Raw genomic sequence first — 19,971 nt, 5'->3', positions numbered from 1 at the left:
GACGCTTCCGGCTAACAAGCTATTCCAAGTTTATTGCTGTATCATGGAGAAACCACTGAGAGGTCTTCTCTCCTGATACAACACTCTGTGTCGCTATATAACTGGTTCGATGTTGCTTTATTAGACCGTGCATAACGCCTTTGTTCTGATGCTATTTGTTTCTTTGAACAGTAATATAGGCAACATTTGTGCGCGTTTACAAGATTACATTACTTTTCGCGCACCTTTTACAAAAAAAAATGATAGAGACATATAGTAATACAAAAGAACATAAGAGAAACTCATTTCTCGCTTTGCCTTACTTCTTATTGTTAGATTAGTACCGCGATCTTTTGTCTGAAAGCGCAATGTAAAAAGAATATATCAAATTGCCCCTCTCTCTCTCTCTCTCTCTCTCTCTCTCTCTCTTTCTCTCTCGCCGATAAAACATGAAGATTACCTTTCTTTTTGAATGTAAAAATAACATTTTGCGATAAAATTAGCCTTTTTTTTCTATGAATAGTCATCTTTGATGTATTTTTGCTTGTTGAACATAAATCCGTAATCCAAATTCCGTTGTATTAGAATTTTGTGAAAAATTGCATTAAAGAGACAAAAAACGACAATTTTGAGAGTATAACTTTTTATGAGGTATAGTTTTATATAAATTTCGTTTATGCCACGCAAAAGTATCAACTTTTAGCTTTAAAATGTATTTTGTTTCATTTTAGTATAATTTTTTGTTTTCGAGATATAATTTGAAAATAGCCCCCCCCCCTCCCTCATATTTCATATCGCTTTTATTTTGTCAATTTTATATCGTGTTTTATTTAGTATGATCCGATTATATAAATACAAAAGTACTTAAACTTTTCATAACACAGTATCAAATAGAATAAAGTTCCATATATTACATGAGAAAAAATTATTTTCAAATTGTTATATTTTGAAAATAAAAGGTTATACCAAAACAAAACAAAATGCATTTTAAAACTAAAAGTGGATACTTTCGCATGATAGTAACAAAATTTAAGAAAAAAATTTACTGCCAGTGCAACATCATAACTTTTAAAATCATTGTTTTGTTTTAAAATCATTCTTTGCTATTTTTCTCAAAATTCCATCCTAATATGGTCAAGTTTGGATCACAAATTTGTATTCAGTAGACAAAAATACATCAAAATGATTTCATACATAAGAAAAAATGGTGTTGAACAGTGTAATTAAATCGTGATAAATGCATTATTATAAATCTATTAACAATTTTGTGTTCATGTAAATTTAAGAGCATTCAATCTTTTCAACTTTTAGCATTATATTACATGCAATTAACCTGGAAATATATCTGGAATGAGAAAGAGAAGATGCGTACTCCGATGAGCTAATTTGATAATCACGTTATCCGATTGCGAGGTATCTGGAAATATTGATGATTGCACAGTAGCTCTTTGTACAATTAAAAAAAAAGGCAACACTCTATGCACACTCAATTTGCACACTCGTGGGAATTCACCAGCATACGGTTGCAAATTCACCGGTAATTACCGCTTGAAGTACCGCTAGCCAAACATCACGTAGTCTTTAGCGGATGCATCGTGCAATGCGCGTCCTGCATTTTTAAAGCCGTTTGCGCGGAGGAAATGCATTGCCGGGAAGTTTCTAGTTCGGCGTGTATCGCGATTTTTCGTATTTTCTCATTGTTCTGTACCCGAGTTTCTTTCACCTCTACTATCTACATACTTCCCCGGATTATCCATGAAAAAATATTTCCATGTTTTATTTATTCGTCCGGATAATACTAACGGAAGAAAATTTCGTTTTTTCAGAACATTTTATTAGAACAGACTAGAGACACTTTTCAAGAGTAAATCGCAAAGAAGAAATATACATATACATATATCTTTGCTCAATACGTTGTATAATTTAGTACGAATCTTAATACGAAAGCAAACATCAGATTTGAAATCACGACATAAAAATACTATAAGACACATTCTATCAAATCTATTTAACATATGAAATGTAAAATTTTGTCACCAATTTTATCAGATTTCACGTGTAAAAATGTTGCTGAAAATGTAATGAAGAATTTTTCATAAAAATTTATTCAAAAGAAAATTAAAAATATTTTTAGAAGGTTTAGAAATATAATATATATATTTGTTAGCAGTAGAACATGTTTTAGTATAGTCAATATATAATATGTCAGTTATGTATAGAATTTTAAATTTTCTTAGTCCTAATTGACTGTAAAAAATTCTATGTAAAATTACAACAAATAATGTAATCATATGTTTCACTATTAAAGATGTTTATAGTATTAAAAATATTTATATACATAAAAAAAGTTATAGCTTACAAATAAAATTATTCGTATAGTAGTTAAACGGTTTGCAAAAGTAAGTGTACAATTGAAATTAAGCTTGTAAAAATACTTATCATTACTTACGTAATAATTTATCAACGAATTACGTACATTTTCTTAAGTTTAGTAACGTACAATTTCTTTTCTATTCGTTCACCACTACTATATCAGATTGTGTGTAACGTCAGAAGTGTGTGTGTGTGTGTGTGTGTGTGTCAAGTCAGAAAACATAATAAAAATTTTTGTAAAAATTATATTAGAATAGAAATATTTTTCAATAAAACAATATTTACAACAGGAGAGATTAAAGATAAAACATACCGAAAATCTATCTTCTTGTTTGAGAGAGAAATTAAATCATGTTTATTTGGATACGTTATCAATTTGTCATAGCTGCGAGCATAGCTTATTTTGTTCTTGTTATGCATAATTAGTACAATTCGTTTCTAGACAGTTATATTTATTAATGAAGGAAACAAAAAAGTATTTTTTAAATATATTTTACAAGTCGGTTCTATTGATTGTAAATATTCTTTTATTAACAATAATAAACTAGAAGAAGAAAGCCATTCTTTTATTAAAACATTTTCATATATTATGTATTTTGTAAGAATTTTTATTAGACATTTCCTCGTTTCTGACGTCACGATCTGAGATAGTAGCAGTAAGAGAACATGGGTTTTAAGCTATTATCGATATGTACGGACGTAAAAATGCCAATATAATATGTGTGATATTACTATTATGTTACGTAATATTACAAAATTTGTATATTTACATAACAATTGTAAAATATATTTTTATTGTAATTTTTCATCTAATATAAAGATGAATTTACATAATTAGAATAAATTTACTTAGTAAGTAAAAGTATTAATTTTTATAGAAATGCATAATTTTATATATTTTTTCATTATAATGTAAGTTTTGCACATATATATTTATGTTATTTACATATACTTCTTTTTTACAATGTCATATACTTTCAACAAGGAAGTTTAAGTCTCGATGCTCGGTTATTCAATGACGGAGAGATAAGTTAATGCAACAATGAAAAGAGCTCTACTCTTACGTAAAGTTTGTTTAGTCTCTGTGCGGGACTTTTACATAGTAAACGAGTGTGCAAATAGAAAGTTTCTGTACTTAATTAGTACATGCGAGCTGCGCTTGACCTACAGAAAAATTCTTTTGAAAACGCGCGAGTTTGCGGTGGACATCGATAAATACAGATATACTATACAGATGAATTCACCGCCCTGTATTTCATTTCTCGTGTCCTTTGATTTCGCTCTTTGATATTTCCTATCAGCTAATGTTGCTCGCGATGTGTATTACTAATTTAATGAAATGGCGGGAAGTCCGTTTTCACTGTCGCTTCATCGAGACATTTCCCAATTTTCATAATGCATACCGTGTCTACAAGTGTTATACTTTTATAATGACATTTCGCGCGTCTCTCTGAGTACTTTTATGTGTAAATGCGATGCCGTACGTCTCACAGTAACGATAGAGTTCTCCCTTCGTTTTGTTCCTGTCAATATATACGTAGAACCAGCCGGCGGCGATAACCGCGCACGTTCGTTTCTGCTAATGGAATACTAGCGTGATTTCTTTTCCTTTTTCTTCGCTGTCGGCGAAGCGAGGAACATTCGTAAAATATTGTGAAATCTGTGCGCAATAGAAGGATTAGCACATCGTACATTAAATAATTAATCATTACATTGTGAAAATCTCTTCTCTCTAAACTATCCAAATATGATTTTTTCGAATTGGAATTTTACATATAATCTTCTTCGATTATGTAAATCCGCAGTTCTCTTTGCTCTAAATACATTACCAGTACATATTAATTTGTTATTATTCGAGACAGATATTGTTAATTTGTTGTTACCTACTTGGAGGTAATTTACATTTATTAAAATTAAATCACTATCTTTAAAAAATAAATATAAAAGCATCATAACTTATAACTTTTGTAATAATCTATTCTGAAGGCTTTACTTTGTAGAGCTAATTTGATGAAAGTTTTATATATTTGCATTAAGAGCCACTCTCTATCATCTTAGTTTGCACTTTTATGGAAACAGTCAAAACATCGATTATTATTATAAATTAATATAGGTAACAATTTTCAATTAATTTTGTCTGGTTTCCGTCTTGTAATACTTTTAGACGATCAATAATGCAAATTTCAAGTAATTACTGACTGCTCTGCATGCTAATCGAGCAATTGGGTCGAGCTATCTAAAGAATTTTTTACGTTCAATGTTCATCATGTCGCTGCATTATGAATCGTTCCGTTTTTTTGATTCTCTTCGATTTTTCATGTTTTTATCCATTACAAAACAATACTTATGCATAGGCAGTATACTCTATAGAGGATATTGAAGCGCTGTTATTTCCATACAATACGTGCCGATTTTATATCATGATATTTTTATATCAAATTTATCAAATCTACCAACTTTATTCGACCTTTATTTGCGAATTTCTGGCGGAATAGTTAAAAGTTTATTAAATCGCATTTCGTTGAAAATGCATTTTCAATTTTATTAGGGTGTACACAATGGCTGTTACTTTAATTTTTGATAATAGACGTATCGAATTTCAAAGTAGAGTTTTTGTTAATTAAAACGACGCCGCGACGTAGCGCCAACAATAGTAGTGATCAATCTCATCTGTTTTATAGTGATATCGTTCGCATTCGAAGAAACGTTAAAAATTCTCAGAGGAACAATTCTCTTACCTACATTTCCACTGTGTGCTTCCGTTGCAAGCTCTCGCAAAATACACGTATCGCGTGGCAAAGTGCCGACTACGTTTCAGGTCGCGATCTGTGACGCGATCGGCAAGCATGGCTCAAATGTGAGTCGCGGCGTTCGCTTTTGAGAATAGAGCAACCAGAGTAATTCACGCCAATTAATCTCGCTCTTTGCGGCAAGACATGCCGACACATTGCAAACACGGTGGTACACATGCCGTGAAACTCTAATTGCACGAGCGCTACGAGAACGCGAACTTTGCTACGTCGACCGTGTCGCCCGAGAACAATCGCGCATGTAGATGTGTTATTAGCTGCGGAATACATCGCCGTAGAGATTATAAATCGATTATTCTCGATTAAATCTAATAATGTGCTGTTTGATTTCGACTTTGGATACACTTTTGCTGAGGATAGCTTAACGGAGATACATAGCCAATATTTCTTAACAATTCGAAAAAATTAATAAAGTTAACTTATTACACAGTTAGAAAACTTGTGTTAAATTTAACATATGTCATGTCCCAAACAGTCCTAAATTTTTACGTTAATTTAATATGAGACGTGAGAGAGTAACATATATATTATGTAAAAAATTAAGATAAAAATGTAGTACGGACACAGTTTGCAAGCAAAATGTGGAAGCAAATTTTTTAAGTAAAATTAATATTTATAATATGTTAAATTAACACTTCATTCATACATTTTATTTATTTATCTTATAATGTACGTTTAAAAATACATTATTTATATTATTTTATTTGTTTACTTACTCGTAAATTATATTATTTTAATACTAAGAAATGTTGAATATTAATTTAATACCAAATATTCAAGTAACACAATCACACATTATGTGAAATTAATATTCGGATATGTTAAAAATTCGACACAAAAACTTTTACAAGGATCGGATTTAACACAAATACAAAATATTTTTAAGGTATGTTTAAAAAAGTTATAAGAACGTTAGTTTTTTAAAATAAAAGACAACAGATAAGAGCAGATTAAATTTTCCATGTAATGTGTACATTATGCTGTTATCAAATAATTATTACATACAATTAAGAGTTCTAGAATTGTTTTACATTATATACAGAAAAGCAATTTACGACAACACATTTCAACTCTGATCCCTTCGTTGGTAAATCATTTTCCACATCTTGTTTGTGCAAAACTTACTTATGTTTTGTCTTATGTATTACATCGCTGTTGTCAGACCTTCGTCTTCTTTCATAGCGTAAATATACGCGCATGAGTAATGTAGTTTTTGAATTTTTGATACTTGCACACCTAGGTATATAACTTAAAATTGTCGAGATGTTTCGTTGAGCGAAACATTTATCCTACGTGATACACTTTCGTGTGATATGATACAATTTGTTACAATTATCATAATACTCCACTAACGCAAAATAGACTTTGTTTCTTCTTATAATGATAATTTTGTTCCGAGTACTTAATTTATCTATTTTAAATATATTATTAATTCGGCGAATATAATTTCTATATAAGATTAATTATTTCTATTTAAGCTTAATTATTACCGATATTTGCGATTCATTTCTTCAAGAAAAATCAAACAAATTCTTCTCCATAAAAATTAATTATTTGCGATTTTTTACTTTATTTCTTATTTTCAATAGAATTTTAATTCGAAATTTGTAAAATTAATTGCACAGATATTCAATGCTATAAATATTAAAATCAAAACGATGTATAAGAACACATAATGGCTGTTAATATTAAAATTAAAATTCATAGAAATTGCTCATGAAGAATGTAAAATATCCTAGTATTACATCAATTATTGAAAGTCGATTACTCTTCAGATATCTAATACATTCTATTTGTGATTTAATCATCTATATTCAAAGCACTGTGAGAATGATAATCCCAAAGTATTTCAGTAATTCTAGCTAAATTTGCAGCTGCTTTGTGAGTCAACGATAATTACTGACGGGAAAGTCATGATGGATGTTTGGTTGAGGTGGAATACAAGCGTGGGAGGAAGAGAAAGAGGGAGAACTGAATTTACCGGAAGTCCGCGCAAATCGGTCGGAAAGCGGGCAAGTTCGGTCAGTGTGCAAACTTTGTAGCGAGGCACCGCGTGCGAGCTGCAAGTACAATTCATTTCGGCTGCACCGATAATTATAGCGATTTATTCGTGGTAAACGGGTGCCGTTAATTCAAGTCGCGGCATAACGCGTGCGCATACGTCACCAGAATAAATTATGCAAACACGCTGAGATGTGGGCCGTGCTAGTGGTTTGGGAGACTGCAGGTGAAGGAAGGGACGAAAACAGATTGATATTATTAATATTCGTGCGTTGCTTATATTATGCGAGATACATAAGCTTTTATTATGCAAAACACAATACGTATAATGGTATCTTCTAAAAAAAATGTTAGCATAATTATTAGATATTTTTTTAATCAATTATAAAACTCTTATTTTTATAGCTATTATTGACTTTTATAATTGATATTAATATCATTTATGAGAGAGACGATAATACATATTTATGAAAATTATGTTTGATATTGTAGGATTCGTTATACATATTAGATTATTGCACTAATAGTGAATTCGGTTGGACGTACTAGTGCGTATTAGTGCACATTAAAGTCATTGTATACCATTTTAATTTATTGCAAGTACAAAAGTGAAATGCAAATATTTCAAATTATAAAATACGTATTTTACTTATCAGCACAATAAAATGTATTAATGTTTAGGATTTTATGGTTTAACTCGTTTCATACGATGTTTATATTAAACACACACACATACACAAGATATATATGAATATCAATTTGTGTATAACGGCTTTAATATGTACCAGTGCGTATTGAATGCGCCCAATCAAACTTACTATAAAAATGTTTGATAAAATATTTGCGTTGTAATTTTATAATAAAATAATTTGGATTAGAAGCTCCATTTTTATAATTATTACTATATAAATATAATTATTGTTACTAACATAATAACTGTAAGAACTAACAAAATAGAGTTCTTAATTATAATTATTTTATCATACAGTCATAATTATTAATATCAATTATTTTTCTTCTAATGCAGATATATTTTTTAATAACGTCGATATCAAAGAGATAAAGAATTGCCTTCAATATAAACTGTTAAATTTTCAAGCCGGAACATCCATTAAAAGCCACAATTTTAAAACGTATACCAGATTGATATGTGAAATGCAATCGCACGAGGAACAGGCTTTGTCGCAGCTATCTGTTCTCGTCATTATCTCTCCAAACCTCGTTTTGGATCCCTAAAACCCAAAGGGGATTTAGCGAGCAGCACTTCATAACTGAGCCACCTGCCCCTGCATATAGAATCGCGCAATTAATCATGGCTGTATAATAAACGTCGATGAGGTGACATTTCGAAAAATCAAATTGCGCCATTTCTGCTGGGGAGATATACATACATATATTTATCTGTATTTTGTATATCATCTGAATGTGGAATAAATTAATACGGATGAAAGTTTACGTGATACGAGTTTCCATGAGTTATTTCCTCTTTTGTTTTATTTTTTGGTTAAAATTAAAGCGGAAACGCAGAGAGCATAACCTTACTGTATAATTCCTTGCTCTATTAAAACAGGAATTGTACGATGATATTTTCGCAATTATAACTTCATGAGTGGTCATAAAATTCCGGTCGGCAAAGATTGTTTATTGCTATTTTATTATAAGAGCAAATCTATTAATGATGAGAAATGAATTACAGTCATATCATTAACGGGTCTCTTTGAATTTGTTTAATCGATTTTCGAAGTTTAAATGCTTTTATATGAAACGTGATTTATTATATGACCCTTCGAAATATATTTGATCACAAGTATAAAAGCATCCATAAATTGATGTAAACGTTATTTTATATCTAAATCTAACAAAAATAAATTTAAAAAGAGTTTAATCGAAGAGTAATATTTATTTTGCTGTAATGTTAATATTTTATCAATTTTCTTTTGGCTTTTATTACCGCTCTTTAAAAAAAAAAAGTAATAAATTGAGGGTGCTCTATATTAGGTTGAAGTGCTATAAACTTCAAAATTAAAGTAGCTGTAATTTCGTTAAAAATGAACAAAATTTAAATTAAAAAAGAAGAATTTTGAAGCTTAAAATTTTTCGAATAGTGTTTATATCTTTAACATTTTTGGGAGTTTAATTGTTACATGTATAATAGATAAGATTACGAACTGGATAGAATGCGCATTTTCATTTCGTGGATTTATCACGTATCTACAAAAAATTTATGGAAACTTTTTTTATTACTAACAATAAGTTATCCCGAATTAAATAAAAGGAACATTTTAAGTACGATGGTTTACTTTTTTAATTGCAGTACAATAATTTTTCACGAAGTTAAAACGGAAACTTTGCTCTATCGTATAATATAATTGTCAATTATTTTCAGAAAGATATACTTAGGTACAATTAGAGATGATACAAATAAAGCAGCATATTCATGGAATAGATCGCGGATGATTATTTTAAAATTAGCTGTGATTGTGCGGGTCGTAACGAGAGCATGCCGACAGGTTGATGTCGTTAGTAGTTATATGAAACGTCTTTGTACTAACTTTTTCGTATATGTTATCAGTTATGATATCGAAAAGTCTTATTAGACTCAATTAGAATAGCGTCGCCGTTTACTGAGCAAATTATTTAATTATAAAAGAAATACCTTGTGAAAGCGTCCATATAGTCGACAGAGTTGTTGAAATTGATTCTCAATATCGATAGTACTTCGTTAACAATAATTTTATTCTTTTTGTTATTCCATTTTACATAACTATGTAAAATTCTACTTTTTTAAAGATAAATCAGATGTTCTAATCTAATTTTCTTTATTCATTTTGTTATCACTTCCAGCAAAAATATGTGCATACCTATACATAAAAATTGTTTTAACATTTTTAATAAATTACAGATTGTTGCGCTTTCATATTTATGATTTAATGTTTTCTTACTCTTCTTTATTTATCCTTTATCTATAAAGGATTATTAAAATACGTTAAGTAACTGCACTATCGAGCTATATTAGAATACATAAAATATGCATAAAATGCATTTCCTGGCAAACTGTGAATAGTTAATTTTAAGTTTGAAAACAAAGTTCTCCGAGATGATGTATAGCACCGTGAAATAAATTCACTACGTGAGATAAACAGAAAACAGACGGTAGTCATCAAGTCGCATATTTGTATATAAGTACATACATATAATATATATGTATATATATATATATATATATATAACTTTTTTGTGTCACGTATTTTAATATGATGAATGTTTCAACTATTGGATTTATGTTAAAATTTTCCAATATGGTTGTATCTTCGTGAATATACTATTAACATGATTATGAAATTATATTTACACTTAATTATTATTGATAAACACGTGAAAAGAATCAGAATTAAAAAAAATTGAACTAATTTTTTATCTTAAAGATTAACTTTTTTTTAAGACAGAAACTTTCTAACAAAAAAATTTTAAAAAAACCTTGTTTTTTTTAAATTGTTCGAAATCTGAATTCAATTCTGGCCACAGAAAAAACATATTTAAATTTCATAAAAACCGTTAAATTATCGTGAAACTTTTTGATATAGCTGAGTGAATGTAGCCTCAAAATGTTTTTAAGAAAGTGTAATGAAAAAAGATTTGATATCTCAGAGCTCACATAATTAGAAATTATGAAAGTCATTTCGGGAATGAGTTCTAACTATTTACGTAGCACTGATAAGCTTTAAATAAATCGCAACTAGAAACTTAATGTTACTTTACAATTAAAAATTCCTTAAAACACTAAGCTGTTTAATAATTAAATTATTTTTTTGGAATTCTGTTCTTCATATTAGATCCATACCAGACCCATAATTTGAAATTTTTTATTTTTAATCTCAGATTTAAAAATTAAGAAAAAATTATTAATTATTCCTTAGTGTAAGTTTTATGAAAATATCGAGCAAGTAATTTATAAATTAAAAAGAGATGGTCCCAAAAAGAGTCAGTCTGCTTGTCTACAAAAAGTTAATTATAAGGAAAAGAAAGATCATTTTTAAAAATTATACATAATTAATCGTGTTTGATTGATTTGAATTTGTACGAATAAGGACCAATTCCAAATGTAACATTAATTTTAATCTCGGTTCAACTTACTCCTCTTTCTCTGATTTCAGAATTAGAAAACTTGGTTTACCTTACTCCTCATCTTTTTCTAATTTTAAAATTAGAAAAAGATGATGGATAAGTTGAACCGAGATATTAAAGTTAATCTTACATTTGTAAAACTAGAACATAAATATTTAATAAAATAGCTATCAAACGCGATATCGATTATGAATAAATTTACCTACCTTTTCATATTTATTTCATTCAACCGCTATAATTTTTGAATGAATTTAATTTATGACAATTCAATGTTATTTCAATGATAATTGATGCTTTGATACATGTTGTATGATACATGTTGTATGATACATGTTGTATGATACTTTCGATTTAATACCAATTAGATGTAAATTAAGACAAGACATAGATTTCTTTTATTCACTTTATTGTTGTTTTCTTCTTGATATCAAAGATTCGGAAATTTATATCTGGAATTCTCGTTGATGTTGCTAACAGTATACGTTATCAAACGGTAGGGAAAGAACATAGCAAAAGGTGCTGAAACAGCTAGCTCTATACAGTATACTACCACGGTGATTTGCCTAGCACGATAACGACGCCTACTGTGAAATCAGTCAGTCGAATTTTACGTAAGATTGCATCAACCTTCCCCGATTCTCCCTTCCAACCTCATCAATATGTCGAGCATGGATACGTCGAAAGACACTTTGTTCAGCTTTGTACATCGATTTTCACAAAGGACACACAGTCCTGCTCTTTGCATACATTACATACGTGTGCGCCGTTTTCGACTACCATATATTGGACGTCGTCGTCGTTCGAACGCAGTTGCGCGAAATTGCAGTCACGCGGGAAATTCTCCTCTCGAAATTCCGGGCGCACTCCTGCGGGACAGCTTCGACTTCCGGTTCACGGGAACGTCGGTGGACCACCGTAATGGATCCGAGTCCCGTGCATGCAATTATTATAATAGGCGCTCAGCGCGACGATATAACTTGATTTGGTCCACCCTACTGTGGAACGTCGACGGTGCCGACGACAACTATGACGACTATGACAACTACGACGACGACGATGAAGTGTTACCATTATAGTTTGGTCCGTGGAGAACGCTATTGTCTATCGTTGTCTACTGCACGCATTGTGTTTCCGGTTATTCGACGCGTGATTGGACAATCTGAGAGGCTACTTCGTTCTGCGATTACCCGCGGGATTCGCATGGTGGTTGAAGGTGGTTTCGCATTAAATGTTCGCGATTTCACTTCATCGTTCTCTAATCCCACATCGGCATTGCAACGGTCGTCGCACGTTCGGAACTTTGCGATACTGTTAGACCGCGGAATTAGCGCGAACGTGGTTATCTCAGTTCGGTTACGATCGCGTATTAATCAGTTTGAGAGTAATTTTGAAAATAAACTGTAGCAAGTTGAGTGAGGTAAGTTTAATGAATTGCAAATAATTGGTCTACAACGTTTTACGCTACGAATCTAGAACTTTATCGGTTTTTGGAGTTGGCTGGATGGATCTGCATTTTATATTTTTTTTTGTTCGAATTTATTTGTTGTCAATAGATTGAAAGACAGATTGCGTGTGTAGGGTAACTTCGTAAAAATAAAGTTACGTTCGCTAGGAACAATGATGAAATGTTTTTGCGATTGTACAACTCTGTTTTTAGTTTAAATGACGAGGAAATCTCCGTATTTCTTCGATATCGAACAGTAATGTAAATAAAAAAGTCTTTACCGTTTTTTAATTTATATTTAACCATAAAAATAAATTAAAATAAATTAGTGAACAAAATAATTGTGTTATATTCTAAACAACAGAAAAATTAAAGAAGGCCAAAAGAATCTTAGTTGAAGAGAAAATAGATATGAAAAAGATAATTATTTAGTATATAAACTAGTATAAAATTGACACGGTACGTTTTGACTTTACTAAGTCATCCTCAGTCATAAATATAAAATCTATATCGCTGCGTAAAAATAAGTAAGAAAAATAATATAGACTAAATAATAAATTATACTATAACGAAACGTTCCCGATTAAATAAATACGTGAAAAGAATAGTAAGAAACCACATCAGATCAAGCACATAAATAGAAAGTAACATTGCTTTTATAATAAATAACATTAAAGGAAAATTAGGTCAAATAAATAAAAAAAATGCTACTTTCTTTAAAGTGAGTTGGTCTAAAAAAAGTAATGTCCAAGTTTGAAAAAAAAAAAATCAAAATCAGTTTTCCGTTTACATGAGAAAAAAAAATACAGTCACAAAAGTAAAATTTAATCTTGTATCAATATCTACAGAGCTGAGGATGTACATATCGTTCAATATATAATACATGTTGGAATGAAATGTCAAAGCAAAATGTCAAATAGGTACAAATGCGTGTTTGACAGGTTTAATAAAACTTCTTGCTCCTAAGAACTCAGATAAGCAAATGAACCCATCTATTTTTTATTTGTTTATTTGGCCTCCCTTTGTTTTTTCTGTTGTAAATAAAAATATACAAAGCACATGTCAAAATAACCACGAAAAAAATAGTCTCGCTGAAGTATCTAAAAATTGAACTAGATATAGATCTGAAAATAAATTCGTTTGGAGCATCGAGATAATTATGAGAACGTTGAAATTGGTTGCTAGAATGTTAAAACTTTTTGTAACGTTGTTATCAACGTCTAGTTTTCTACGTAATTATTTTTATGGTCCAACAAAATTATTTTCAGATGTCTATCTAAATTTTTATATACTTGAGCAGAAGTGTTTGTTCTATGAAGTGATTATAAAATAATTCAAATTAAAATAATAATTATTATTGCAAATAACAATATCAAGTTACTATATGAACGATATAATAAGATAAGAATAGTATACTATAAATGGAATTGGGAATTGATTGAAATAATTAGTTATTCTGTAATATATATTTGAAACTGGATATATATTATATATTCTCGAATGTATACTTATAATTAATATCGCATGACATCGATTAGTGAATTAACTATTGATCGCGTATCCATTGGAAAATTTCTATATTATTAAAGAAGAAGAGATTATATTTCGACATTTTACGAAACGAACTGCTACAAACGAGCTTACGACAATAATCCATTGTAATATCTCTCGCTTAATGCTCGCGTTCATATACTTTTCCAATACGTGCATTATGCGCAACTATAAATAATAACTGCATCTTTATAGCACGTTATCCTTGCCGGTCTGCTCGTACGTACAATATAAAGCAATAATTAATTTAACCGATGATCCACCCGTAACAATAAAACATCGCTGCGTACGCGGCAGCCATGCACACACGATCTACATTCTCTTATGGTTGCCTGATTTGCTGGCACTTCGAGTAGCTTCAGAAATGGGTTAATCGTAGCGCTTGTTTAATTAATCGAATCTCGGTCCGCGTGTAGAACGTGCGTGGCGATCTGTAAAGTTACAACGGGAGTAATTGCACCCGAGGGTATCGAAGAAACATAGCCAATTAAAAGTTTGTATTAAAATGTATTTGTATTAAAAATCATGGAAAATTTTTCTGTATATCGTATAATTTCCGCGCGCAACGTTCTCTAAATTTTTCCGTATTGATTTAAGAGATATTATAAAATTAAATTTTAATTTTTTAACGATAAATTCTTTTACCTGTTAAAAAAAGATAATTGTTTCAAACAGAATGATTTTGGTATTATATAAGCTTTTTTATGAAATATAGTCTTCCGAGGAAGAGAGATGAGGAGGAATTGGAAAGAAAGATATAATAAATATTTAACTGAATCATTTCTCTCGTTATTTCACTTTAGTATTCCACACACAGTTTCGTTTAAAGGTTGTTTATTAAAATATTTATAATATTAGACACATATTCTTTAGTTTTTTTAATTGAGTTGTGACTATGGTTTTGTTTCTACAAACTGTTTGTCTCTTTCTTTTTGAGTTTCTTATTCTTTACAACTACCCTTAGGAAGTACGTTGTCGATAACTTTGGCTTATGGAACAGTTATGTACATCTTGTTGTTATTATTGCTAGGCGTGCTTTCTCTGATAAAGATAGAGATGGATAGATGGATAGTTGGATAGATAGATATATATATAGACAGAGAGCGAGGTAGAGGGGGGTCTTGTTATTATTGCACGTTATCGTATGTATGCGGGTGTAAGCGCGGCTCAAGGACCATTACCGCGTCGATGGCAGCTCAGCAGATCGGATCTTCCGCTCTTGTAAATTCGTAGATGGACAGTAATTCTGGTAGTGAATAGAACAGTTGGTCTCTTGGTTTGCGAGCGCATCGCGTACTAACCAGTGTCAACATGTCCGCTGCAACGAAACGCTATTTGAATAAGTGGTATAGCGTTGCAACATACGCGTTCAATTAAGGTGAGCGTCGGATGTCCTAAATACGTTTATCACCCGATCACTCACACACTCGTAAGTTAATATAAAAAATTCTCACGTAAAAATTCTTACGTAGTTAAACGTTATGGAACTTTATTTTTTTCGTTAAGACTCACCGACTCATATCGGTAGCGGATTTCCAAACACGATCAAAGAGATATATTTCATACGATCAATATAGACGTACGTGTTTGAATTTACAACCAGATTCAGGTATAGTCCCAGCCGTGTGAGCGAAACCAAATTTGCGAATAGCGTTTGTACGGCTCTCCGTGTCTCTTGTTCGTCTCGCTTCCACGGCTCGTCCTGTCTGCTTCGATACCTCACTATGTGGCTACGGTTTAGTGTAATTGCATTGGGCTGGGCGCTCATTTGAACGTCGTGCGATGAACCATAGACCCGTAATAAGTAATTATATGCATGATGATAAATACGTATTTGCATATTATACAGAATATACTTATAGTATATGCGTATTATGCGTATCTATATGCGTTTCTTTCTTCAATGTACGTGTGCAGTACGTGTATATGGATAGAACGATTTCGTTTGCTAAGGTATCTAAAAATTTAATTAGATACATGTTTGAAAATAATTTTGTTTCTGTGGAATATCAAAATAATTATATATGATGATTGCTAGAATGTTAAAACTTTAAGCAACATTGTCAACATTTAAGCGTGCTGTACAATTATTTTAAAAATCCAATAAAATTATTTTTGGACCTATATTTGACCAAATGTTTAGATACTTCATCAAAACCATTTTTCGATAGGTATATTATAAGAATAATTTGGAAATGAGTACTATACGTGAATATCTATTTTCTAAAAGTGAATTAGTGTATTATTAAAGATTTCAGTGCTATATTTATAATGATGTAATTAAATATTTATAATATGATATAATCATCATCGAATATTTACTATTTTTCAATAATAATATACCGATTTATTTTTAGAGGTTCTGATTTTCTACAGATAGAAATGCATTGGCGTGCAACAATAAATATTTAATAATTATTATATTAGTTATAAACATAGCATGTGTGTGATATTTGATCAATTATTTAAAAGATATTTGAAATAAAAGCTAGATTTTCAAAGAATTTCAAGGACCTTCTCACAGTTAAGTTTGGAATGATTTTCTTGATGTGAAATTCTTTTAATCTTTTTACTTCACTATTTGAATGAGACCATTCTCGATATTCAATACGTAACGTAACAGTTTCTACTTTCCCGTTGGTAATACTATAAAACTTTTTTTGATGATTGCTACTTATGCCGATAAAAAAAAGTTTTATTCTCGAGTTTTGAGTCACTTGAGTAATGATCCTCGAAAAGAGAAGCCTTTTTGTGCACTTTTGATTTTAAAATGGGCGAACATCAAGGTATCCAAGGAGATTAATTAAAAAATTTAATAGAAATTCTCAAGTGACAAGATTCTTTTAGGGTCTTTCGTTTGTTGGTCGATAGGTTAGTCAATGGCAACTGAAACGCAACAAGTTTTGATATAAGCCTCAATATGACTCGACGATGTAATAAGAGGAACATTTCTGTATCGTCGCCTTTATCAAGATAATTATAAATTATAAAATATTGAGAGAGAAATTTATATTTTGTAATATCTATTTATTTTATTTTACAGTTTTATCGTAAAATATTAAATTTTTTCGAATTAATATATCTGGAAACCATTTCTCTTTCTTTAAATTGATTTTTATTGAAAAGAGATTTCAATATATATTATAGTAAACTAAAATATGTGTAAGAGAAACTACAAGATTTAATTTTAATAACTTTTCTATGTATATATATTTGTTATTCAAGTTTACTGTAGAGATTAAATCAGAGAAAAGATTTCCATAATACTATACTCTTTTTCTCCTTTTTAAACTAGAGAATACGATTGAATAACCTGATACATATGTATGTAAAAATTATCATTTAATTTTTTTCGTCTGTATATAAGTTAATTATATTAAGTATTAAATAAACCAACCATAATTTTTTTATCTTTATTGATCACATTAATGTGATAAGATGAATAATAATTAAAATATTAATTTTATTTAGCTATGCTATACAAAAATAAGTACTCTATAAAATATATTTAGAAAGAGTAAGATAAAATGTTTTTCCTGTGATATCGATAATGAACAATACATTGTGTAAACATTCATTTCAAAATTTCTATAACTTTAAAACAATTTAATTTCTTGATAATTTTTGTAATTTGTTAGTAATAGGTTTTACATGTACAATGTAAATCATGTATCTGTTGGTGATAATTTTTACTTTGTTTTCTCTTCTAACATTATAACTGCAAACTAACTTTTACTGATCCTGTCATCTATTCAGTCACAAGTTCACCAGGTGATGTGACTTAAGGCGCGTTTATGCACGTGAGCATCAACGAATAAGCGAACAAAAGTTTGTTGATTCGTTAAAGATACGGAAAGAATGATTTTGTTGAAACATTAAAAATTTTGCTGAATACAAATCTGAAAATAATTTTGTTAAATCATTAAAATAATTATGTTGGAAACTAAAAAATGATGAGCAATGCTGCAAACAATTTTGATATCTTAGTAAACAGTTTGAAATTCCGACAAAATTATTTTTGAATTTGTGTGTATCCAGCAAAATTTTTGATTTTCCTGCAAAATCGTTTTTCCATATATTTACAGGTGCTTACATCGTCGATCAATAAGAAAGTAATAAAAATAACATATACTTTTTTTTTCAATATAAGTTTCAATTCATATTTATTATTAAGATATTATAATATTTATTATATTATAATTGATGTTTTTTCTTAAACAACTAACAATTTCTAATAACTTATGTAACATATTTCTTTTCCTATGTAATCTATAATTAAAGACAATTATGGCGTTAACAGAATATATAGAAATTTAGACATCATGGAACGTTTGTGTCGGTGATAAATTTTCCAGAATGTTCTGGATGCCGATGTTACGCGAATAGAGAGCAATAGTAAGCGCGACCGAATGAACCAACTTGTCCTAAATCCTCGCACATGTATATACGTCACCGTGGATCTATTCGTTCGGTTGTATTTGTAGCTTGTGTATTAAACACAGCTTTAGGCAACAAAGTCACGCCGTTTCTCTTCGTTTGCAAATTATGCCGTACTTTGCGGAGGAGGCGCACAGGCGCAGATGCCGCAGATTCGCAGCTTCCGCGATGTTAGTTGCGATATGTATCGTCTAGGGATGCGGGTCAACGATATCTCGACCGGTCTGAATATTGCATTAAAGTACCGCTGCCGTCACGATGTCACCAGACGCGCATTGCACCGTGAGCGTCTACAGAACCGGTGAGAGATTTTGCAAAATAAATAATGTTGCCGAAATATAAAAAATTCACCAGGCGAATCAATGCTGGAAAAGCTCCGTAATCAATCTTGCGTGCGTTTTGGGGATTTGTCGTGTTGAAGCTTTACCAAATATCCGTCCGGAAGTAATTTTTTTCATTCGGAAATAAAAAACCACTGCGTGTGTACCCTGATATGTCAGGATATGTCGAAGATTTCGCTTTCCACAGGATTCGCGCGATCAACATATCGATTGAAATATTTATCGCGTGTACATTTCACGAATATATATAGTATCGCGAATATACAATGTATTTGTATATCCTAAGATTTTTATATAGCTTGTCTCTAACAATCAAATTATATTCTATTTCAGTTATTTTTAACTATTTCTATAGAGTTAAAACAATGGAATTAAATTAACTCAAGAAAATACGTTAAATTTGAGTTAAACATAATTTATTAATTGTTATAAACGTTAATATGAACGCTATTTACTTCGAAACTAACTACAGAAATGGATTAATTTATATTTTGATATATATGGAAATGATAAAAAATGTTACTTATCTTAGAAAATTAAGTTACTACATATTATTCTTTTGACAGAGAGTGGAGAGACTGCGATCAAGTACCACTCTTTGTTAAAAATTGTTTGACAATTACAATGACAAAATTGCACGCGGATGCTGAAATTATGAAATTGAGAGAGAGAGAGAGAGAGAGAGAGAGAGAGAGAGAGAGAGAGCGCACGGATTAGAAAACATTATTATAAGAAATGCTATAAAAGTGTCAAATTGTTATTTTTTTTCTTTTACATACAATATTAAAATAAAAAAGGATTCTATTTTTTGTTCTCTTCTCGTTTTAAAACTGAAAAAGATTTCAGAGCGTACTCAGAATGGTACTCAGAATCAGAATGTATACAAATTCACACAAGAATTTTGTACATA

Source organism: Cyphomyrmex costatus, unplaced genomic scaffold, assembly GCF_001594065.2.
Source record: "Cyphomyrmex costatus isolate MS0001 unplaced genomic scaffold, Ccosl1.0 scaffold172, whole genome shotgun sequence".
NCBI classification, from domain to species: domain Eukaryota; kingdom Metazoa; phylum Arthropoda; class Insecta; order Hymenoptera; family Formicidae; genus Cyphomyrmex; species Cyphomyrmex costatus.
This window is presented reverse-complemented; position numbering follows the sequence as displayed.